This window comes from Sus scrofa, chromosome 6, assembly GCF_054392235.1.
Source record: "Sus scrofa isolate SSC_HxYL_T2T_F1_AM1 chromosome 6, Sscrofa_HxYL_maternal_Yorkshire_Landrace_v2.0, whole genome shotgun sequence".
NCBI classification, from domain to species: domain Eukaryota; kingdom Metazoa; phylum Chordata; class Mammalia; order Artiodactyla; family Suidae; genus Sus; species Sus scrofa.
In genome coordinates, this window is record NC_139388.1 from 172756583 (window position 1) to 172777165 (window position 20583).

The 20583-nt window shown below is 39.6% G+C and overlaps 1 long non-coding RNA gene across 1 annotated transcript in view; it reads right to left on the minus strand.

The window, feature by feature from the left end:
- Window positions 1-20583, minus strand: part of LOC146403038 (uncharacterized) — a 122930-nt gene that overhangs the window by 1457 nt on the left and 100890 nt on the right. The window contains exons 4-6 of the long non-coding RNA XR_014808556.1: window positions 15343-15439; window positions 10531-10579; window positions 537-3607 (exon numbers count right to left, since the gene is read on the minus strand). This is a non-coding gene — a long non-coding RNA (uncharacterized LOC146403038). The remainder of the gene's footprint in view (window positions 1-536; window positions 3608-10530; window positions 10580-15342; window positions 15440-20583) is intronic.

Consider the following 20583-nt stretch of genomic DNA (forward strand, 5'->3'; position numbering starts at 1 on the left):
GTACAGAAGAAATTGAAGGAACACTGTAAATCAACTGTACTTTAATTAAAAATATTTTTAAGATATCAGCTTTAGAAATAATTGACTTATAACTCAGGGCAGACTTTTTACATAAGTAAGACACATCAGAGAGAGCCACACTGTCTGTGGATCACTCATGATTCCTGCCCTCTAACTGGTCCATAAAGATGGTAGGGGTTACAAGGACTTTTTCCCTACTGGCTGCATTCACAGTTTTTACCAAGAATGAGCTTTCTGATGGGATTTGTTGCTGAAACTCTTCTCACCAGTGGGACATTTGTTAAGAGCTCTCCCCAGTACGGTTTCTCTGATGAATGCTGAGAACTGAGCATCTGTAAGATCTTTGTCCTGCGGGGACTCTTTGATGCATAAAGAGAAATGAATGCAGCTGACACTTTTCCCACACTGGAAGCAATGATATGGTTTCTTACCTGCGTGGGTCTTCTGACACAGTACAAGTTAGGTGCCGTGACTAAAGCTCTGACCACACTCTGGGCACGCATGGGGCCTCTCACCTGTGTGTTCCTCGGGTGCTGGAGCAAGTTGGAGCTGTAGTTGAAGCTTCCCCACACTCCTGACACTCACATGTCTTCTCCAGTGCGAAGGCCCTGCTGGGTGATCAGGTTAGGACCCTGGCTGAAGGTGTCTCCCCACACTCTCAGGACTTGTAAGGCTTCCCCTGCACGTGTGTCCTCTGGTGGGTGGTGAGGTTGGGGCTCCAGCTGAAGCCCTCGACTCATTTTTCCACACTGGTATGGCTTTTCACCCGTATGCATCCTCTGATGATGATGAGGGCTGAGCTCAGGCTGAAGGAGTACCATTTATAGTGCCTCTCCCCAGTGTGGGTCCATTGGTGTCTAATAAAATCTGAGCTGTTACTGAAACATTTCCCACAGTCTGGGCAATGATAGTGTTTCTCTCCTGTGTGGATCAGCTGACGCTTAATAAGGTGTGTGAGCTCCAAGTACAACTCCTTCCACACTCAGAACACATACCCAGCTCTAGACAGGGCCCCTTGTAACTTGCAAATGACCTTAAACTGTCCTCTTCAGCAGTAGACTTTCCCTGTTGATGTCCCAGAGATGTTATTTCACCTTCAGTTGCAAAGCCTGTAGTTCCCGTTGTGGCTCAGCAGGTTAAGAACCCGATTAGCATCCATGAGGATGCGGGTTCAATCCCTGGCCTTGCTCATTGGGTTAAGGATCCAGCATTGCATAGGTTGCAGATACAGCTCGCACCTGGCATTGCTGTGGCTGTGGTGTAGGCTGGCACCTGCAGCTCCAATTCAGCCCTTAGCCTGGAAACTTCCATATGCCACAAGTGTAGCCCTAAAAAGAAAAAAGAAATTTCAAAGACTCTTCTCTGATAATACTGTACAGAAACTAAAAATGCATCATCAAGTAACACTTCCTCAAAAACATTCTCTGCTGTATTGTCTTCCTTCTCACTTCTGACCTCAAAATCTGAAAGAAGAGAAAGTGCAATTATCTTATTGTTCATTACCTAAGGAAGATCAGAATTAGGATTAAAGGGCCCTAACAGTTTGGATATTTTTAAGGATTTCTCACTGAAGGGCTCTACATATATGAAACCTTAGAATTTAGACATTTCTTTTCAAAAGTAAAAATAGTGCAGTTTTTCTGATGATAAAACTAACATATGCTTATTGTAAAAGGTGCAGAGAGAACCAATGTAGATTTGTTCTATATATGCTATTTGATAATCTGCTTTTATTCCCAACACATAATGCCCGTCTTTCCATGCCTAAAATGTATCTACATCGTTATTTTTACTTACGTGTGGAATTCTATTCTTTGGATTAAAATAAAGTCATTATGAGCATCTTCTTTGGAATCAGACTGTCATGAATTCAAGTCTGAACTCTACCATCTACTAGTAATGGGACCTTGGGCAAATTATTTAATCTCTCTCAGCCTTATTTCCTTTAACTGTGAAAGGGAGATTATCACATCCACCATAAACAAGATGATTAAATGAAACAATACCTACAAAGAACTTTCAGAATACCTAATGTGTAATAATACCTCAATGGATGATAGGTACTGTCTTTGGAAAGATTACATATCGTATAAAATAATGACTTACCAATGGACACATAGGTTGTTTCTAATTCTTTCCTTTAAAAACAATGGCACAATATATTACTCTGTATATAGAAAATGTTTCCTATTTGTGTAATTTGGCTTTTTTAGGTTTAATCCATGAAATAAAATTCCTGGGTCAAAGGATATTGACAAAACAGGGTTTGAACATCCACCAAAGTTTCACAGCATTAAAACTGAGGGAACTGTAGTGAATAGACAGTGCAAAGAGAAGGTCTGAACAGTAATAGCCATGCAATGGAGAAATCAGAAAAAGGTGTGGACTATTTTGTGGAAATTGTATTGTATGGGGGGTGGAGGCAAGAAATAAGGTAGAAAAGTTAAAGAGTATGCACAAGCTCTGAAGTCAGGTAGTCTAGATTTAAACCCTTATTTGTCTAAATTAGCTGCTTTACTTTGGACAAATTATACATTTTTAAAGTAAAGAGTAACAATATATATTTCTTAACTATGAGCAATAAATAAACTAATCTATGTGAAGGATTTTATACAGTAACTAAACCAAGTCAGTACTCAGTAAATGGTTATTATTATTGAAAATATCACCTAAATTAGGAAATAAAAATGAGAAAAAGCAGAGCACAGAAAAAGAAAACTTCCTAATTAGTGCTTAAGGAAAAAGAGAACCCTGACATTAAAACTGGATGAAAGTGTGCAACAACAGAGAACTATAGATAAATATCACTTGTGAATATAGATGTAAAATTCCTAAATAAAATGAGATAAAAAATATTAAAACAAGTAGAGTTCTAGAAAAATAAGGTCATGCCCAAGAAATGGCTAAGTGATAAGGCAAATTTTTAAACTTTTCAGTATCTCATTTTTCTTTTCTGTAAAACTACATGGTATAGTAGGAGCTATCTCATAGGACTGCAGTGTTGAACTGAACATAAAAAACTAAGAACACTAAAAAAAAAAAACACCAAGAATACTGACTGTTATATACTAAATGCTTAATAAATGTCAGTTACTAATATTATCGTCATCACCACTACTACCACCACTGGAATGCAAGGATGGCTCAACTTTAGGTCGAAAGAAAACCACGATCACCTTAACTGCTGCAAAACATTTCACAAAACTCAACATCCATTTATTTTAAAACACTAAGCCATCTAGAAATATAAGTAAGCCTGATATGTACCCCCAAAACTAGAGAAAATACCATTCTTGAAGGATACAGGAATACCTTGGATGTACTGAGGATTTGGTTTCATACCACAACAATAAAAAAGCAAATATCACGACAAAGTGATTATCACAATAAAGTGAGTCCATTGAACATGAAAACACAAATTTTTTGGTTTCCTAATACATATGAAAATTGTGTTTACACCATAAGGTAGTTTATTAAGTGTGGAATAGTATTATAAATAACAATGGCAATGTACATACCTTAATTAAAAATAATGCTGTTGGGAAAATGGCAACAGTAGACTTGCTCAAACAGGATTGCCACAAACCTTCAATTTGTAAAAAAAAAAAAAAAAAATCAATTTTACCTGTGAAGCACAATAAAACAAAGTATGCCTGCATCTATTATAACTGGTTTTAGGGTTTTTTTGGTCATACCCATGGCATGCAGAAGTGCCCTGGCCAGGGATCAAACCCACGCCATAGCAGGGACCTGGGCACAATAGTGACAATGCTGGATCCTTAACCCACTGAGCAACAAGGGAACTCATTTTATAACTGCTTTTATTCACTATTTTTCTGAATGTTTTAGCCAATGCAATAAGTCAGGAACAAGAAAGAAGAGGTATAAACACTAGTAAAAAGAGGTAAAACTGATTGTTTATCTGTGAGGTGGTTTCTATGAAGAGTAATCATCCCAGGAACTAATAGAGGGCTTTGGATATATTCCTCTACTCTACCTGTCCCATTTAAAGGATAGAATCTGAAGATTTAATGACAAAAAACAGTTGCAGAGTTCAAAACTGTGGCTAACCAGGGAGGAGATGGGATTAAGATGGTGGAATAGAAGGACCGGAGCTCAACTTCTCTCCTAAAAACAACAAAATTTACAACCAAATACTGAGCAATCTGCAATCAAATGGACTGGAAACTTTGAAAAAGATATTCGGAGTTCCTGTGTGGCTCAGTGATTAACAAATCTGACTAGGAACCATGAGGTTTCGGGTTTGATCCCTGGCCTTGCTCAGTGGGTTAAGGATCTGGCATTGCCGTGAGCTGTGGTGTAGGTTGCAGACGCAGCTCAGATCCCGCTTTGCTGGGGCTCTGGCGTAGGCCAGAAGGTACAGCTCTGATTAGACCCCTAGCCTGGGAACCTCCATATGCTGCAGGAGGGGCCCAAGAAATGGGAAAAAGACAAAAAAAAAAATAAAAGATATCCTACTCCAGAAGACAAAGAGGAGGCCACATAAAGAGGTAGGAGGGGTGATTATGTGATATAAGCAACCCCATACCTCCCAGGTGGGAAGCCCCACAGGCTGGAAAGTAACCATTGCACAGAGACTCACCTATAGGAGTAAGAGTTCTGAGCTCCACAAAAAACTCCCACGAGTGGGAATCTGGCACTGGGAGAAAGAGCCCCTGGAGGATCTGGCACTGAAGGCCAGTGGGGCTTGTGCACAGGAGCTCCATGGAACTGGGGAAAATGGAGACCCCGTTCTTAAAAGGCACACACAGACTTTCACGTACACTGGGTCCCAGGGCAAAGCAAAGTCTCCATAGGAATCTGGGTCAGACCTGACTGCAATTCTTGGAGGACCTCCTGGGAAAACAGGGGTGAATGGGGGTTGTTGTGGGGGAAGGACATTAGAAGCAAAGCTCTTAGGAATATTCATCAGCTGCCTTTCTCTGGAGGTGGCCATTTGGGGAAAATCTGGTCCCACCCATCAGCACTGAGAAGCCCCAGGCCAAACAACAATCCAGGTGGGATCATAGCCCCACCCATCAATAAACAGGCTACCTAAAGACTCCCCCACCCAGGCACACAGCCAAACCTAATCTCACCCAGAGACTAAGCCCCACACACCAGAGGGATAGGAATCAGCTCCACTTACCAGTAGGCAGGCATCAGCCCCTCCCATCAAGGAGCCTACAGCAAGGCCCCAGACCAACTTCAGCCACAAGGGGGGCAGACACCAGAACTAAGAGAGGCTACAACTCTATTATCTGTAAGAAGGTCACCACACCAAAAACCTATAAAAATGAAAAGACAGAGAACTATAACTCAGATGAGGGAGAAAGAAAAAGCCCCAGAAAAATCAGCTAAGTGATCAGGAGATTCTCAGCCTCCAGGAAAAAGACTTTAGACTTGATGCTGAAGATGATGCAAGACATTGGAAATACACTGGAGGAAAGGATGGATAATTTACAGGAAACACTGAGCAAAGACATACAAGATATAAAACTTAAACAAGAAGAGATGCAAAATACAATAACTGAAATAAAAACCCATTAGAAGCAGCCAACAGCAGAATACAGGAGGTAGAAGAACGAATAAGCGAGGTGGAGGACAGATTAGTGGAAATCACAGATGTGGAACAGAAAAGAGAAAAAACATTGAAAGCAAATGAAGAGAGTCTCAGAGAACTCTGGGACGACGTGAAACGCACCAACATCCGTATTACAGGGGTGCCAGAAGAAGAAGAGAGAGAGAAGGGGACAGAAAACATATTCCAAGAGATAATAGCCAAAAACTTCTCTAACATGGGAAAGGAATCACTCACTCAAATCCAGGAAGCACAACAAGTACCATATAAAGTAAACCCAAGGAGGAATACTCTGAGACACGTATTAATCAAACTGACCAAAATTAAAGACAGAGAAAATACTGAAAGCAGCTAGGGAAAAAAAAAACAAATAACATACAAGGGAACCCCAATAAGGTTATTGGCAGATTTTTCAGCAGAAACTCTGCAGGCCAGAAGGGAGTGGCATGATATACTTCATGTGATGAAAGGAATAAATCTCCAACCAAGATTACTTTACCCAGCAAGGCTCTCATTCAGATTTGAAGGAGAAATCAAAACCTTCACAGGTAAGCAAAAGCTAAGAGAATTCAGCAACACTAAACTGGCTTTACAACAAATACTAAAGGAATGTCTCTAGGCAGCAAAGAAAAGGCCACAACAGGAAACAAAAATCCCACAAATGACAAGGCTCACCAGTAAAGGTACATATACAGTACAGATATGAAATTATCCACGCACAATTATGCCACCAAAATCAGAAATCGTAAGAAGAGGTGGGTACAAATGCAGGACACTGGAGATGAACTTGCAATTAAGAGAACAACAACCTAAAACAATCTCATATACATAGAGATTCTTATATCAAAACTTCAGAATAACTGCAAACCAAAAATCTACAATTGGCACACAAACAAATAGGAAAAATTAACTCAAATACAACACTAAAGCTAGTCATCAAACCACAAGAGAAGAGAACAAGAGAAGAAAAGAAAAAAGAGCAACAAAAACAAAGCCAAAGCAATTAATAAAATGGCCATAAGAACACACATATCAATAATCACCTTAAATGTTAATGGACTAAATGCCCCAACTGAAAGATAAAGACTTGCTGAATGGATGTAAAAACCAGACCCATATATGTGCTGTCTTCAAGAGACCCACTTCACTTCTAGGGACACATACAAATTGAAGGTGAGAGGATGGAAGAAAATACTCCATGCAAACGGGAATCAAAAGAAAGCTCGAGTAGCAATACTCGTATCAGACAAAAGAGATTTAAAATGAAGAATATTTTAAGGGACAAGGAAGGTCACTACATAATGATCAAAGGATCAATCCAAGAAGAAGATATGACAATTTCAAATGTCTACACACCCAACATAGGTTCACCACAATATATAAGGCAACTACTAACAACCTAAAAAGGACAAATTGACAATAACACAATAATAGTGGGGGACTTTAACACCCCACTTACAGCAATGGACAGATCAACCAGACAGAAAATCAGTAAGGAAACACAGGCCCTGAATGATCCATTAAATCAGATGGGCTTAATAGATATTTATAGGACATTCCATCCAAAAGCAACAGAATACACATTCTTCTCAAGTGCACATGGAACATTCTCTAAGACTGATCACATCCTGGGCTACAAATCCAACCTCAGTAACTTTAAGAAAATTGAAATCATCAAGCATCATTTCCAACCACATCACTATATGACTGGAAATCAACAACAAGAAAAAAACTGCAAAAAACAAACACATGAAGACTAAACAACGTGCTACTAAACAACAAATGGGTCACTGAAGAAATCAAAGAGGAAATTTAAAAAATACCTAGAAGCAAATGACAACAAAGATACGACACTCCAAATCCTATGGGATGCAGAAAAAGCCGTTCTAAGAGGAAAGTTTATAGCAATACAAGCCCACCTCAGGAAACAAGAAAAAGCTCAAATAAACAAGCTAACTTACATCTAAAGCAGCTAGAGAGGAAGAACAGACAAGACCTAAAGTTAGTAGAAGGAAAGAAATCATAAAGATCAGAGCAGAAATCAGCCACATGGAAAAGAATGAAAATAGAACACTCTCTAACACCATACACAAAAGTAAACTCAATATGGATCGAAGACCTAGATATAAGACCAGATACTATAAAACTCTTTGAGGAAAACATAGGCCAAACACTCTCTGACATAAACCACAGCAACATCATCTCAGATGCACCTCTTAGAGTAATGACAGTAAAAACAAAAATAAACTAATGGGACTTAATTAAACTTAAAAGTTTCTGCACAGCAAAGAAAACTCTAAACAAAACAAAAAGACAACACAGCAGAACGGGAGGAAATCATTGCAGATGAATCAGCTGACAAAGGATTAACCTCCAAAATTTATAAACACCTCAATACCAAAAAAACAAACAACCCCATTCAAAAAATGGGCAGAAGATCTCAACAGACAGTTCTCCAAAGAAGACATATGGATGGACAAAAAACACATGAAGAGATGTTCAACATCACTCATTATTAGAGAAATGCAAATCAAAACCACTACGAGGTACCACTTTACACTAGCCAGAATGGCCATCATCCAAATGTCTACAAACAAGAAATGCTGGAGAGGGTGTGGAGACAAAGGAACCCTAGTACACTGTTGGTGGGATTATAAATTGGTGCAACCACTGTGGAAAACAGTATGGAGATTCCTCAGAAAACTAAAAATAGAACTACCATTTGATCCAGCAATCCCACTTCTGGGCATCTACCCAGAGAAAACAACGACTCGCAAAGACACATGTACTCCGATGTTCACTGCAGCACTATGTGCAATAGCCGAGACATGGAAACAACCTAAATGTCCATCGACAGAGGAGAGGATCAAGGAGATGTGGTCCATACACACAGTGGACTATTACTCAGCCATTAAAAGGAACGAAATACCAGCATTTTTAGCAACATGGCTGGACCTAGAAATTATCATGCTAAGTGAAGTCAGTCAGACAATGAGACACCAACATCAAATGCTGTCACTTGCATGTGGAATCTGAAAAAAGGACACAGTGAACTTCTTTGCAGAAGAGATACTGACTTACTTATGGTTTCCAAATGAGACAGTTTGGGAGGTGGGGGGATGCGCTGGGGGTGTGGGATGGAAACCCTATAAAATTTGATTGTGGTGATCATTGTACAACTATAAATGTAATAAATTCATTGCGTAATTTAAAAATTAAATAAAAAAATAAAAATTGGAAAAAAGAGGTAAAACTGTCTCTTATTTGCAGATTATTTGTATGTAATCTAAATAGCCAGAAAATCTGAGGCATCATGATCAACTGAGAAAACTCTAAGAACTAACAAAAATGGAGTTCTCATTGTGGCTCAGCAGTAATGAGCCCAACTAGTATTCATTAGGACACAGGTTTGATCCCCAGCCTTGCTCAGTGGGTTAAGGATCCGGCGTGGCTGTGAGCTGCAGTGGAGGTCACAGACACACTCAGAGCTGGCACTGCTGTGGCTGTGGAGTAGGCAACTACAGCTCTGAGTCAACCCCCAGTCTAGGAACTCCCATATGCCACAGGTGTGGCATTTAAAAAAACTAAAACTAAAACTAAAAATAGAATTAACAACATCAAAAAAAAACTAGCCCTAAAAAAAGAAAAGAAAAGAAATAAGCCATACATTTATGTGCTGTGGTGTAGGCCAGCAGCTGTAGCTCTAATTCAACCCCTAGCCTAGGAACTAGGACAAGCACTGAAACTAAATGTTTAGTGAAATGACCCAATACAAAAAGGACAAATAAAATCTGAGCCTGAGATCCACATCAAAAAAACAGAGGAGGTCCCACTATGGTGCAGCAGGGTTGCTGCAGAGGTGCAGGTTTGATCCCTGGCTCAGCACAATAGGTTAAAGCATCTGGTGTTGCCTCAACTGTGACATAAGTTGCAGCTGTGGCTCAGATTCACTCCCTGGCCCAGGAACATCCATGTGCCACAGGAGTGGCCATTTAAATAAATAAATAAATAAATAAATATCAGAGACTATATCATAATTACAAAATAAAATATAAACACTGTATTTAGCAATGTTTGTTGCACAGTGTGCAATAATGCTGTTTAGATTTGGTTAACACAGAACACTTTTTTTGTGAATTTATTTTACTTTTTTTTTTTTAAGGGCCACACCTGTGGCATATGGATGTTCCCAGGCTAGGGGTCAAATTGGAGCTGAAGCTGCCAGCCTACACCACAGCCGCAGAAATGCCCGCTACAAGCTGTATCTGCAACTTTCTACAGCTGCAGTTTGCGGCAACACTGTATCTTTCACCCACTGAGCAAGACCAGGGATTGAACCCACACCCTCATGGATCCTAGTCCGATTTTTAAACCACTGAGCCACAATGAGAATTCCATAAATTTCTTCCTTTAAAATGGAGTATTTACAGCAATAAACAATCAGACATACTACATAGTTCCGATCTTATGCTGAAGGCACTTTGCTGCCATCTGGTGACAGTTTATCTTTTTAAAAGGGCAGTCAAGTTTTGAAAGCTCTTCATAGTACAAGCTGCAAACATAACACTGAATATATTAGATCTTACAGTACTTTTTGTCCAGAGACAAACGGACGTTACAATGTCAGGAAATCCAGTTACTCATTAAAGACAGAAATGTGAGAGACAAGGTTACCAAACAACTTCAGAAAATACTTAAAGGAAAAAGCAACTCTCTTTGCTCCTGTTCCCTTGCCACATTCTAAAACCTGAGCTAGAAGGAGATAATGCTAAGAGGTCATCCAGCAAAAGGTATAATTATTCTGGGATGGGGACGATGAGAGGAGGAGGAAGGGAAATCTCCTTGGACTGGGCTTTGTGACAGAAGCACGAAAAGCGTGAGCTCTGGAGTTAGACGTGGATTTGATTTCTGCCACCATCACCACTTACCAGCCACGCGGCCCAAAGCAAGTTTCCGATCATCAGGTCCTTTTCTTATCTGTAAAATGTGAAGAGTACAGACTTGGCAAGGTTACTAGGGAAATGTGAAAAGTTTGATGTGTTTGGCTCCAAAGTGTTTTTTTCTGAAATACAAATTAGCTGTCACGTGACTGGCTTATGGGAAAGCAATGCCATTATTAGGCGAAAGTGGAAGGGATTCGTATGTAATTTTTTCAGAACGTTAATGCTTTGCACCACCAACTGCCAACATCTGAATTTAAGTAAACTAATGTGACTGGATGTAGTGAACTAAAGGGTGAATGTGTATGACCCATATTTACACATCAGTTTGCTCCACATTCTTCCTCTTGGCCACAGCTCTTCCATGCAAATAAACATGAAGTTTCCCCAACATCTATGTATCTGGCCCTTATCTCCATAACTCAGAACCCACTTACAGCCCTTCTTTACATCCCCTTCACCAAGACACCGTCACCTTTGTAGGCTGAAGTACTAAATTCATTGAGGTACTTATTTATTCATTAGGAGGTTAGCATGTCTTTTCAACTGTGCTAGCATTTTCATTAGGATCATTTTCACATTTGTCATTGTGACTGTTACAAAGTTGCAATGATTTTGACAGGGCTGCCCCCAAATTGCTACTTGACATCACCAGCTCTCAGATGCATCATTATCATATATACCACTAAGAAGGGAAAAAAATGTCATTTAACTATAACGCAACGTTTTCTTACACTGAACTTGTACTGAACAGGTATTCAAAGAGTGCTTAGATTTTCGATGTGTGTTACCATTGTTCGAACATTAAAAGGAAATAAATTTGTGAAATAAATATGTAAATATAGTCCTAAAACGTCTTTATATTCAGTTTGACTCTTCTGACTTCCGTTTTGACTCAGTTACATATTAACATACTTACATTTGCATATTTACATATTAATATACAATGTGTAATTGATTACCCCCTGCGCCACTATGAACATTAGGATACAGCATTTCTTAAAAGGTACTGTAGGAACTAAAAGCCGTTTAGTGCTAGGCTTTGGCTTGAGTTTTGCAATTATGTATACCTAGCTTACTCCGGTTCCCTCTTCAGGGATGTTGCTACGCACATTTTTATTTACTTTCTTCCCTCCCCCTCCCCCCAACCATTTCATTCCTGGGAGTTAAAACAGCACTCCACTCCTATCTCCGAGGGTTTCGTCCATCCCACAGACACCCATTCTGCAAGTTTTGATGCTAAGGGGTTTTCTTAGTTTATTTACAACATGATAGTAGCTTCACATGTACAACATAGCGATTCGGTAGTTTTACAGATTATACTCCATTAAAAGTTATTATAAGATATTGGCTATAATTCCCTGGGCTATACAATATATTCATGTTGTTTATCGATTTTGTCCATAGTAGTTTGTGCCTCTTAACCCCATGCCCCTAATTTGCCCCTCCCACCTACCCTCTCCCATTCGGTAACCACTAGTTACCAAAAGTTTCTATATCTGAGAGTATGTTTCTGTTTTGCATACACATTTATATTATTTTTTAGATTCCACATATAAGCGATATCATACAGGATTTGTCTTTGACTTATTTTACTAACCATCGTATGCTCTAAGCCCATCCACATTGCTGCAAATGTCAGACTTTTGTTCTTTTTTTAAAGTGGCACTAATATGCTGTTGTGTATGTATACCACATCTTCTTTAATCTATTTCTCCATCGGTGGGCATTTTCGTATCTTGGCAATGGTAAATAAGGCTGCTATGAATTATTTACATGGGGTGCATATATCTTCTCAAATTAATGCGTCTGTTTCCTTTAGATAGATACCCAGGTGTGGAATTCCTGGGTCACATTACAGTTCTATTTTTAATTTTGGGGGGAACCTCCATACTGTTTTTCACAGAGGCTGCACCAGTTTTACATTCCCACCAACAGTGTACACATCCTTTCCCACACTTGTTATTTGCAATCTTTTTGACGATAGCCATTCTGACAGGTGTGAGGTAATATTTCATTGTTTTTTGATTTGCATTTCTCTAATAATTAGTGATGTTGAGCATCTTTTCTTGTGCCTGTTAGCCATCTAAATGTCTTCTTTTTTGATTAGGTTTTCATCTTTTTGATACTGAGTTGTATAAGCTGTTTATATATTTTGGATATTAACTTTTTCAGTCACATCATTTGCAAATATTTTCTCCCATTCCATAGGTTGTTTTTTCTTTTTTTGTGTGTGGGGTTTTTTGATAATTTCTTTTATTGTGCAAAAGCTTTTATGCTTAATCAGGTCCTATTATTTATTGATGCTTTTATTTTGTCCTAGGAGACAGATTCAAAAAATTTTGCTACAATTTATGTTTCTTTATAGTTTTATGGTTTCAGGCCTTACAACTAGGTCTTTAATTCATTTTGAATTTATTTTTGCATAAAGTGTTGAGGTAATGTTCTAATCTCATTATTACACATGTATCTGTCCAGTTTTCCCAACACTGCTTTTTGAAAACCCTGTATTTTCTCTATTGTACATTCTTACCTCTTTTTTGCTGATTAATTAATAATAGGTGCATGGGATTATTTCTTGGCTCTATATCTGTTCCTTCGATCTATGTGTCTGTTTTTGTGCCAGTACAATGCTGTTTTGATTACTCTAGCTTTGTAATACCGTCTGAAATCTGGAGGGTGATACCTCTAGTTTTGTCCTTTTTTCTCAAGATGGCTTTGGCAATTCTGGGTCTTTTGTGGTTCTGTGTAAGTTTTGGGATTATACTCGTGAAAAAAATGTCATGGGTATTTTGATAGAGATTGCTGTTAATCTGTAGATTGCTTTGGGTAATATGGTCATTTTAGCAATGTTATTTCTTCAGTCTAACTACAAGATATCTTTCCATTTCTTTAACTCTTCATAAGCTTCCTTCAACAATGTTTGATAGCTTTCAGAGTATAGGTCTTTCGCCTCCTTGGTTAAGTTTATTTCTAATTATTTTATTGTTTTTGATGGGATTTTTTTAACCTTTGCTTTTTGATGGTTCATTATAATTGTGTAGAAATGCAGGAGTTCTTGTCATGGCTCAGCAGTAACAAACCCAACTAGTATCCATGAGGATTAGGGTTCAGTCCCTGGCCTCACTCAGTGGGTTAAGGATCCAGTGCTGCCTTGAGCTGTGGTGTAGGCTGTAGATGCAGCTTGGATGTGGCATTGCTGTGTCTGTGGCTGTGGCTGGCAGCTGCAGCTCTGATTTGATTCCTAGCCTGAGAACTTCCACATGCCATAGGAGTGGCCCTAAAGAGCAAAAAATAAAAATAAAAAAATTTAAACATAATAAAAAAGAGAGAAATGCAGTAGATTTTTATATATAAATCTGTATCTTGCAACTTTGTTGAATTCATTTATCAGTTCGAATGTTTTTGAGTGGAGACTTTAAGGTTTTTCTATATAAAGTACCATATCATCTTCAAATAGTGAGTGACAGGTTTACTTCTCTTCCAGTTTGGATTCCTTTTACTTTTTTTTTTTTTTTTTTGTCTGATTGTTAAGATTTTGATGTTTGCAAATGCACAGATAATGCTTTATCACTACTTCCACCTGGCCGACAAAGATTGTAACCTTTCATCAACTTCAAGAAACATTCCATTTTCAAAGATATGTAAAACATGAAAAACATGCATTGAAAAAATCAATAAAATAGGTAACATATTTAATCCTTACAATCCTATGACACAGATAACATTATTATCATACTTTTATAAGTGAACTAAAGCACAGAGAATTTGAGTAACTTGACCAGGATAGCACAGTTAATTGGTGTTAAAGCTGGAGTTCAAAGCCAGGATTCTGGCTCCAGAGACTTTAAAGTAGCCCTTAGCTTCAGAGCTCTATTCCTGTTTCATCAAAGCTTCGTTCTAAAATACCCAAGCAGCAAACATTTATACTATTCTCCTAAGGCTAACTACTCGGTGCAGATCACAATCAGAAAGCCTCAAGGCTATGGAAAACAGTATGGAGATACCTCAGAAAACTAAATACAGAACTATCATATGACCCAGCAAGCCTACTCCTGGGCATATATTCCAGATTTGGCATATATCCAAAACTTTCATTGAAAGAGATACATGCATCCCCTATGTTCATTGCAGCACCATTCACAATAGTCGAGACCTCAAACAACCTAATGTCCATCAATAAATGAATGGATTAAGAAGATGTGGTAAATGTATACACGATGGAATACTACTCAGCCATAAAAAAGAATAAAATAATGTGGATGGAACTGGAGACTCTCATACTAAGTGAAGTAAGTCAGAAAGAGAAAGACAAATACCATATGATTCTTATATCTGGAATCTAACATATGGCACAAATGAACCTATCTACGGAAAAGAAACAGACTCACATAGACTTGTGGTTGCCAAGGGGGAGGGAGTGGAATTAACTGGGAGTTTGGGGTTAGCAGATGCAAACTATTGCATTTGCAGTGGATAAGCAATGAGATCCACTGTATAGCACAGGGAACTACATCTAGTCATTTGTGATGGAACATGATGGAGGATAATGTAAGAAAAAGAGTATATATATTCTTTATACATATATGGCTGGGTCACTTTGCTGTACAGCAGATATTGACAGAACATTTTAAATCAACTATAATAGAAAAAATAAAAATCTTTTTAAAAACTAAATAATAATAATAAAAAGAAAGCCTCAAGGCCTTTGGCTAGGATTTAATTTACCTAATTTACCACATCTTGAAAATCAGAAATCTATTAGTTCATTCTCTAGTTGTTTGTTCTTCAAACCCTCACCTGGGTGCATTTTCCTTGAAGGCATCACCTGTCTTGAGACCCAGCATTCTCCACTGCTCCAGACTAGAAAGAAGTGCAGGTTTTGAGAATGAGATACCTGCATATGGGTAAAGACAAAGGATATGGCTTATTGCACATAACTTTCCCAGAGCTCTGGTTCTAAACCCAGGGATCGGGGACAAGCTGAGAGAAGGGATCAGGCCAAGCAATTCAAATGACCACTAATTAGTCTTGGATGAAACATTCCACCTTAGACAATTTGGGCTTTTTCCTGTTGTAAACCTTCAATTAATATCTTTCATCCCCAAAAAATTGTAAGCTCACGAGAACAGGAACCATGTTGTTTTTCTGTTACATTCCCAGCACTTGGAAAAATAAATGGCACATAGCTATGTAAAAGTTAACTAAAACTGAAATTATCTTTAAAGACACTTTCTCAGGCATATTTGCTTTCTAAATCAAGAACATAAGAAATAGAAATATTTTTTTTGGATTTTAGGGCTGCCTACACAGCATATGGAGGTTCCAGGCTAGGGATCGAATCAGAGCTGTAGCTCCAGCCTACTCCACAGCCACAGCAATATGGGATCCAAGCCACATCTGGGACCTACACCACAGCTCACGGCAATGCTAGATCCTTAACCCACTGAGCAAGTCCATGGATTGAACCTGCATCCTCATGGATACTAGTCGGGTTCATTACCGCTGAGCCACAACGGGAACCCCAAGAAATGCAAATCTTTAGAGACACAAAGACAGCTAAGGGTCTATGGAGGTTTTTTTAAAAAGACATCTGCAAGTGCTTAAAAAGAACAAAGAGAATATTATAGATCCCTCCAAACTTTAGTCAACTGAATGCACCAAAGTTTATCAAATTTATCTACCCCTGAAAGCAGCCTCCCAAAGTCTTCTGAAATGAGTGTTTACATATAAATTTTTATTACTGTAATGTACACATTCACTCTCATTTGACCAGCTTCCCTGACTGCCTATGACAGAAATTTCGGCAGCCAGAGGTAAACTCAACTTCTGGAGCTGACTGGAACCGGGAGCTAAGGCATGCCATACACAGAGCAGGTCATTTATACTGATTTATCAGGGGTCAGGCCAAGGACTCACAGACAGGGCTCAGATCCAGTCTTCTTTGCCCCTGGCCAAGTTTCCCTAACTACAAATGAATAAAGTTCAAGGCAAGGGGATCATTTTGTCTATAATTCAAGTAGAAAATTGTTTGCCTGTGGTATAAGATAAGGACAGCACATCAATCAAAAGATATGAAAAAATAGATATCTAAATTCATCATACTTTACAGACAAAGACTTGGGTCCCCAGATCATAGGACCAGAAGTTATGTAAATACTGGGAGAGTTTCTGTTTGAACGTTTATGAGCTGAGTTGATCTGAAGGCTTCACTCCTTGACTGGAATTACCCTGACCATCTGCCACCTGTGTTACCTTCGTTGAGAGTTCCCCCTCATGGGAACTCTGGGACGCCCAGAGCCGTGGTCCTTCCCCTTGTTCTAGGAAAGGAGTAGCACTGTGTTTGGGGTTCTGAAAACCTGTTAATGTGAAAGTTACTGGGAGGAGGAAGTTCCAACAAAATTGTCTGAAAAGTCAAATATCTCAGTCCCTCTCCCCTCCCTCTCCCCATCGCCCCCTCTCCGTTCAGGGCTTCTCCGGGTTTTCCTTTGAAATACTGTAAATGCACATGTCCATGTGCTCTGTGAAGGGTCTGGGGAAAGAGAGGAACGCGTCCTGCTGGGAAAAATAAACTTCTTACACAACCGTCTTATGAAATCTTTGGAATTTTGCACAAAGTTTGAATACACTAAACTGTTTTTCTTATATAAATACCTTCTGGCCAAGAAGATGCACATGGCACCCTGCTCTGTATTCCTGCAATTTCAATTGTCTCAAATTTGAGAAGTGTGTTCCTATACCATCTACAAGGAACTCTAGCTGCAATTCCTTCCATATAGTTGCCAGTCTACTTAAAGAACAATGAGTATCCAATAATGTTTGTTGGATGGATGGATGGATGGATATCATTTGGAAGAGTAAACTTTCTATCTGTGAAAAAAACAAGTTATTCCTGCCCCAAACTAGGGAAGCTCAAGGGTTTCAGCAGAATTAAATCAAACAAAGCAAAACAAAAACAAAGCAAAAGCAAACCAAACTGGAAACTCATTTAAAACCATATCTCTGGAACAATCCCAATGTTTGCCTTTCAGATACAAAGCAGCAAAACATATTTATAAGTTTCCTCTCAACCATGCTCAAGGCAATACAGAACCTGGACCATACAAATGGGTCGCTTCTGAGTCTAGTCATAAGGGGCAAAAGGAAAAAGCTTGTAAGTCATTACTAACCCTACTCTAATCCTCCTCGGGTCCCATATTTATAGTCTTCTCCCTTTCTGAGTTTGGAGCCGAGAGAAATTAACAGTGTCCTCTAGCCCAGGATCTTTTAGACCAGTAGATCAGGTTGAGCTCCTGGAGTCCACAGAGAACTTTCACAAAATACACATACTTCCCTCAAATCAAAACCTCCAGGGTAGAGACTGGAAAAACGCTTCAGTATCTGATGGGAACCCTAGTTAAGAATAACTAAAACAGCGGCTATAGACTGCTAGCCTGCAAGCAAACTTTACCCAGGAAACACTCAAGGCAGTGAGAGTAAGTGGCTACACGGGAGATTTCTTCAGCTCCCACTCATCCAACATGCTCCTCCACACCCAGCTCATCAACAAAGCATTTCCCAATGAGGATGGAACAATCGGATTTCATTTCTCCCTCTGAGATCTTTATCTGCGCATTTTTGTCTGCTCTCAAATCCACCAACCAAACAAGAAAAAAAGTAGATCAAACTAGTATTTAAATGCACAACATAAATTGGCATGGGACTTAGGGCTGACTGTCTATAAATGCATTTCCATGAATAGTGAATTGTGCCATTCTAGCCTTACGTCCTAGGAGATATGATTTCAAAACAGTAGACAAAATGTAGTTGTTTGACAAACATTATTATATTGTAACAGGTAGGTGAAAGAAAAAGTAACAAGCCTACTCTTTTCCTTAGCTGAAGTCCTATCGTGAGCGTTCCAGAGAGGCTGTGTGGGAAGTGGGAAGTAGAACACAAACCCAGAGTGGTAGACTTTGAGCTAAATCCTCCTCTTGCCTTGTCCTACATCAAAATATCCACAAGGAATATAAAGACTGAAGACCATTTGTGGCCTGAGAGTTTCCACCTCAAGTTTCAGAAAATCGAACTCCAGAGCACAAGCAAAATTTCTCCTCTGCTCTTTGATCAAAAAGCAGAGCAAGATTATGGCACCATGTAAAAGCAAAGAGAATAATCCTGGCACGAGTGAAAAGGACAGAACTGCTTATTCATCTTTGTATCCACAGAACTAAATTCAGTGACTTGACTTTTGACAAATATTGGAGGGAGGGAAGGAGGGAGGGAGGGAGGGAGGAAGGAAGGAAGGAAGGAAGGAAGGAAGGAAGGAAGGAAGGAAGGAAGGAAGGAAGGAAGGATAGTTAAATACATAGCCTCTGCCAGAATCAGAGATGTGTATGAAATAGAAAACCCCCAAAGTCTCTGAAGAGATTCAAGAGGTATGAACCTAACTTCCTCTTGAGCTCTGCTTGTTTTACCTGAGCACAGCAAAAGATCTGCCTCTCAGGTGTGACTTGGCATGATCCAAATATGGCCCTAAAAAATCTAGGGAGAACAGGAAAGAAATGGGAAGAGGGACCACAGCCCGACAAATGTTAAGGAGATTGAATATAACCACGTCTCTATTATCCATACATGTGGTAGGTGTTTAAGGGACAGAGGAAATAAAGACATTGGAAATGGTATTTAGGACAATTAAAAAATCCAAGGAGCCCCAACAGGGCAGGTAGGAATTTCTGAGAAAAACAGAAGAGAAGGGAAGGACCAACTCACAAAAGGATGTTAGATGTAAGAGGATTCTAGCTCACCTGAGGACCTGCCATAATAAGTACAGCTGCCTCTCCTGGTGTTTCCCTTGTTCCTTCTTTCAGAGATGCTGAGCCCTGCAGGACTGGCAGAGCTGTAGCAGCAAGAGGAACTGTGCCAGCACCGGGCTCCCACAGTGGAGGCAAGAATCTACTCTACTGTGTATGAGGTCCACCTTCTATAGATTAAGAGAGCGGACAAGACTCTCCACGTCAAATACTCCTCCTCCTCCTCCTCAGGCTCCTCTCCCAGCTCCTTCTGATTCAACAGAACCTTTAGAGGCTGGAGCTCCTGGGGATCAGCCTTAGGTTCTCTTCTCATTTCTCCCCACACTCTGTCTGGTCAATATCATCACTGCTATAGCTTTATTCATAATAACTTTCCAATCTATCACCATCCCAGAACTTTCCTCTCAGCTTCAAAAACAAAATCCAACTGTTTGACATCCCATTCAAGTGCCTCAACTCAAAATATCAAAAAACAGACATCTTTCTCAACAAATCTACCTCTCCCTCCCGTCTTCTTGCTCTTGGGAAATGGCACTCAAGTCGGGTATCTAGGAAGCATCCTTAATCCACAGCACCCCTCTGCAAATCCCATATAATCACCAAGTCCCAGTGAGCCCACTGCAACCCACTCGTTTGAGTCATTGTCACCTCTCCCCGGGCCACTGCAACAACCTCCTAACTGGACGCCTTGTGTCCATTCTTGCTGCACTGCCATCTATTTCCCATACAACAAACTGATCTTCTTGAGCCACAAAACTGAAGGCCATGTATTTGCTTAAAACCTTGATTATCTTTTAGTTACTCTTAGGATAAAATATAACCTAGCCCCAGACTACCTCTGTAACTTCATCTCAAACTGTTTTCCCTCTGTCCCTGTGCTTCAACTATTCCAACATTCTCACAGTTTCCTGAACATACTCTGCTTCTTCCCATCTTGAGGCTGTTTCCACTAACTAGAAATTTCCCTCTCCATCTCTCCCCATCCCATATATCTGGCTAATGCCTACTTATCTCTCAAGTCTCAAGCTCGAGTTCACCTAGAAAGGCCTTGCCCTGAAATGGTAAAACTGGTTGGTGTTAGCAAGTCAATCAGTAGGTCAGTAAAAGAGCTATCGTTTTGACGCTTATCTGCCTGACTCCCGTGTCTTGGTTCTAAACTCAGGTGGGGAAAAGAGAGGTGTTTCCTATTGAGCTCGCTCAAAGCCCACCAATATAAGCTCTCACGAGACTCTGTACTTGCCCTTCACAA